The 5507-nt window shown below is 39.3% G+C and overlaps 1 non-coding gene across 1 annotated transcript; it reads left to right on the top strand.

Moving 5' to 3' along the window:
• Positions 1–2161: 2161 nt before the first annotated feature.
• trnat-agu (transfer RNA threonine (anticodon AGU)) lies at positions 2162–2235 on the top strand. Its single transcript has one exon. It is a non-coding gene; the product is annotated as a tRNA-Thr (tRNA).
• The last annotated feature ends 3272 nt before the right edge of the window (positions 2236–5507 follow it).

Raw genomic sequence — 5507 nt, 5'->3', positions numbered from 1 at the left:
TTGCAGGTTCTCCACTTCGTACAAAACTGTAGTGAGAGGGTGGTTTGCATAGATGGATGCACCAGAACTGAAAGCTCTTAATATGAAGGTACTCCAGCCAAGACATGATTTTTTTTTAAATTAACAAATAAGGTACTCAGAAGTCACAACTGTATAACTCTACTGTAGATACATACACTAGTATTATTATTTATCACTGAAAAATAGTTGTTTTTTCATTTTGATAGAAAAATACGATATTATTGGCTGCTTTTTTACATCTTGAGTATTCACAATCCAACATCTCCATCACCTTAAGATTGGAGAGAAGGAGCTCCGTCAGCCAACAGCTCAGTGTCATGTTGCATAATTTCTGGGCAGTGAAGTCCACAGGCTTTGAAAAATGAAAAGTATTACATCACATTGCTGCCGGGGCCCAACAGAGCTGCCTTATATGGCTTTAAACGGATATTCAGTGTGCTCACACTATGGTCTGCCTTGATCTTGATGACTTATGCATAGTGATGATATTCCCACTGTAAATAAATCCTCTCTTTCATCATTTCAGCCAAGCTATTATAGGACATAATCTGAACTCAGTGGATTTTATTAATGTTGTGATTTCATGAGAAGTGAAATACCTAGAGAAATGTCCAGGCCAAGCCAATGAATGCTTAATATGATTCTGTGTGAGTGCATACACGCATTTTTTCTGTGAACTCATGTTTATGTGTGCCGTTGTGCAGTCCCCTGCTGTTCTCTAACCTTCACGGAGCCCTAGGAGAGGTCAGAATGTCCACTCCTCTTTGCCTCCCACCTCTCACTCACATAATACGACCAAGGTGGTTTTCATTTGCTCACCATGACAGGTGGATGACAGGTTAGCCGCAGGTGAAGTTACATAAAATTACTAGGGAAAATAAGTGTATAAAACATGTTTTTCCAGCTTCGCGCAATATCCCGGACCATTCATTATTCACAAAGGAACAGACCCATCTGCTGCTGTTCTCCAGGAGAGAGAAGGATTAGACAACAGTTGGACAGGCTGGCGATGGGACACAATGAAGAGATTAGAGTCCATTCAAGATGGAGTACTGCCTTGGAATGCTTTAGTACACCTGCTGTCTCTTTAAAACGGTTGTTAACAGGTAAAGGTATGCGCACAAATTCTGAGGGTGAAGAAGGATTAACAAAAAAAAAAAAGAAGCTGTGACGTCATATATTTTCAACAGTCCAGATTAAGTGCAGAAAGAAGGTTTACAATTATGTACAGCTAAGGAACCAAACCATTTAATATTCAGGTTTGCAAACACAAGTTATATATGATTACTGGCAGGAGTTTGTTTTTTGACCGATAAATTCAGGTTTTCATCTAATTTATTTCATAAATCTTTGGATTTCTGCTTATCTATTACTGTATAACAATAATATAGAATCTTTTCTATCCATTGAAATCTACAAGAGGTGTAATAGATAGATGTCGTCCCAGAAAGAGCCAATTGTCTGCTAAACTGAGTGCTCAGATGAGGTGTAGGACAAATTCAACTATCGTTTGCCATGCATATCTATTACTGTAGTAAAAATGTAAATAAGTGTTACAAACCTGCAGTTGAAATTGCAGATTTGACTCTTTTGCCATTTATTTAGATGGAGGCTCTGTCTTTCTTTAAGCCAACCTTATTCTTTGAACAGCAGGTGGATGGTATGGCATCACAGCAGCTCCATCTTTATTTATGAAGCACTTTAAGACAACCACAGCTGACATAAAGTGCTGTGCATTGGAGCTAAATAATAAAAATATGTACAATATAAATAAAATAGATTAAAAAGGTCAAATAACTAAAAGAAGAACCAAAAGAAAAACAAAGTCTCACTGGGAATACAAATGGATTTGAAGATATGTTTTAAAAGTGGACAGTGAAGGGTACTTTCAAACGTGCAAGGGCAATTATTCCATAATTTAGGAGCAATGACAGAGAAGGCCCTGTCCGATCTGAGCTTCCTCCTGGATCTCAGTTCTTCCATGAGCAGGTGGTCAGCTGACCTGAGAGACCAACAAGGTTTGTAGGGGTGAAGAAGCTCAGAGAGGTACTGCGGGGCACGGCCTTGAAAACCTGCTGGTCACAGCTGTAACTATGAAATGACTGAATCTGGAATATCACTGACATCACACAAAACAAAGGGCGCGGTGGCTTAGTTGGTTAAAGTGCCTGTCTAGTAAACAGGAGATACTGGGTTCAAATCCCAGCAGTGCCTTGGTGGTGATGGGGAGTTTTCTTCTGATTTCAGGGGAAAAAAACTGAGTCTTCCCATCCTCCCCAACAGGATTCAGAGAACTGATACTCCATGGATGTCTTTACTTTTTAAACCCTAGAGATGGTTGTGGCAGAAAATCCCAGTAGTTTCTGGAATACTTTAACTAACCTAGTTGTCACCAACAACCGTACCACATTCATATTACCTTTCTCAATCCTGATGCTTGGTTTAAAATACAGCAGGTTTTCTTGATTACGTCTACTTGCCTAAAAACATTTAGTTGCTGCTCTTTGATTGGCTGATTAGATATTTATATTGACGATTAGTTAAAAAGCTGGACCAGTTAGTGTAAGTGCCCAAACAAAACTCTAATCGGTCCACTTAAACAGCATTAAGTTAACCGACGATCATTATTATGGCGACTTTCTGAGTGCAATTTATTTTATAAATTCTGAATGTCTGAAGGTCAGGAACACCGAAGCAGATTTTCTCTTGGTGATTGGATTTACAAAATGATTTTATATGTGACCCTTAAAGCTTGAAAAATTTGTAAAAGCCCTTTGAACTGGTTATTTTGTCCTATTAATCCAACCCTACTCATTTTTAAATTATATTAAAACATTTCTGTCTGCACAAGTTGGAACTTGCAAGCTTAACTAACACAATGATATGATTTATGTGATATATTGCTCAAAGATTGCGTAGGTGCACCATATTTCAACACAGCCTCAGTGTGGCAGCTTTTCACATTGCCTTCCCCATAAATTCTGTTGCCTCATTGGTTGCAGATAAAGCTTTACTGCAGAAGACAAACATGGTACAAATGATTTGCATTTCCACCAGCGTATCTAGCGCCAATAATTCCACCATTTGCAGAATAGCTTTAGCTTCACTATTAAACAAAAAAGAACAGGAACTGTACAGGAATCTATTTTTTGTCTATATTAGATCCTGTCATATTCATTGAGAGGTATGCTGTTGAGTTGAGGCTGGCAGCGTTCGACGTGTAAGATTTTTCTAAAGGTAAATGGAGATATTTCTGAATATTTGCAAGGTCAGGAATTACTATTGTTGAAATGCTTCAGCCTAAAATCTTTGATAGAGCTGTAGTGAGAGTTTACCGGATTTCAGGACAAGCCATTCAGAGAAAAAGCTTTAACAACACCACCTTTTAATAACGACACTATCACGGTATGATGGTGTCATTGTTGTAACAACAATATGGGAAATCTGGATTTGTTTTGTATTGGTATGCTTGGAGAAAAGAGACAGTGAGTGGTTTCACTGTCAGTCTGGCCTTCAACAATGCTTCTCTGTTTCACACAGACTTCAACCTGTGACTCTTGGAAATGATTTTAGGCCAGCTGTCAGCACAGGCACCAGACATCACGCACACACATTCACACACAATGAGCTGACACTCACCCATGCAAGGCAGAAGACATAGAGACGGACATGGGTGGGGAGGAGGGGGGGTAACCACAGTGGACTGTTTTTTGAACAAAGCTTCGTGCTCAGCGCTTCTGCCTTCATCTAGTGTCCCAATCCTCCTTCTCTTTGAGTGGGCATGTGCTGTCCAGCCTTCGTCCTGGATGCCTGCCTTTGGTGGAGAGGAATGATGGGAAATGGAGGAGGTTCCAGAATTTGCACAATGCTCATGTGGAGCAGGTTCTGAGATAATCGGACAGCGGGAAGTTGGGGCCGGTTCAGTGCTCTGGACAACAGATACGAAAGAGACACGATTTGTGTATTTGTGTAGGTGGGTGTGTGTGTGTGTGTGTGTGTGTGTGTGTGTGTGTGTGTGTGTGTGCTCATGAGAGTGTATGAATGTTTTTGAAGAGTTGGCATCAGGGCTGCGAGTCGGTTGCCAGACTCCCTCCATATGTCCATCCCAGTCTGTCTGGGCTCACTAACATCTAACGGGCTAAAAGGCATTACTGGCTATTTAACTAGCCGTTACAGAAAGGATCAGAGGAATAGATGGAATAGAAGTGACAGCACTTGAATGAGGCTGCCTGTCCTTAAGGAACAGAGTGGCACTAAGAGGAAGTGATCCTGATGTATGCTTGGCCTGGTACATCCTGTAATATTCAGTGTGCAACCTTTGCAGTGCAACTATTTTGTGGTCTTGGAATGTGCTAGTGTGCATATACACATACTGTAGGCACAAGATGAGAGATAAGTTCCACTCTCGGGAGTGTAACTGAAGTTAACATAGAATGATGGATGTTTGAGTTCCCTAAAAAAATGTGAATGTGTGATCTCCTCCAGCCGATTTTGGAGGCCTTTTGAAACCACAGTTTTGCAGTTGGATTCTCTGATATGCAAAGAAACATCAGATATTTTGAAACAGTCCAAATCAGGTGAATGGTTTCACAGATGGTAAAGTTTGAATGACATACATTTTCATTCAGCTTCAGTGGGATATTCCCCAGGTATGACACCATGTACCAAATCCACACTGCCTCTTTTATTTCGTTTTTTTTTTTTTTTTTTCTTTTAGAAAGAACGAGCTTCTGCTAATATTATACTCAGAGTTTGTGATGATGTTCTCTCATTTTCCCAATATGATTTTTTTTGAAATACTCATATTTATCTACGGTACCCAAAGATTGTTTCAGAAGCAGAGCAAGACATTTTTAATTCAATTTATGCACCCTCAGGAGAGGATATGTGCTGGATATGATTACAACAAATAACTGAAAAGATTGAAGTTCCTGATATCAACACTGGATGTAGATGTGTCGTCAAGGTGGATGAGGAATTCAAGTGACTTTTAATCACACTCTCCTATTAAAGAAATGAGTCAGCAGAACATGTTTTATTAACTTTGACAGAAGCTATCTAGGTAATCGAACTCATGCACTGACTTGCTTTTGTACTGTGCTGTGATTTCTTCAAATAAATGCTGTTATATCAGCTGAATGACGTGACTGAACATCACTGAGATGATTATTGAATGAAATTTATATCTTAGAAATACCTTGAAAAAGGTGAAAATGCATTTTTTTAGGACCAATTGTTTGGAAACTCAAGCATCCATTATTCTATGTGAACTTTGCTACACTCCACAGAGTCTACATTCATGGAGCTACAGTTCACCCTAAAAATTTTGAAGGGCCTAGCTCAAACAGAAAAACAATAACAACACCAGCAAAACAAGAACTGGGAACGCAAGTTTGAACTTATTCTGGATTTTCTCTAATTTGGTTAAAAATATATATACAGATTGAAAAATATCGATAAACTCACTAAAACCTTTTAATAAGTGG

Source organism: Mchenga conophoros, linkage group LG17, assembly GCF_057382185.1.
Source record: "Mchenga conophoros isolate Kocher_MC1m ecotype Shallow Benthic linkage group LG17, M_conophoros_male_GT1.1, whole genome shotgun sequence".
NCBI lineage: Eukaryota > Metazoa > Chordata > Actinopteri > Cichliformes > Cichlidae > Mchenga > Mchenga conophoros.
This window is presented reverse-complemented; position numbering and strand designations above follow the sequence as displayed.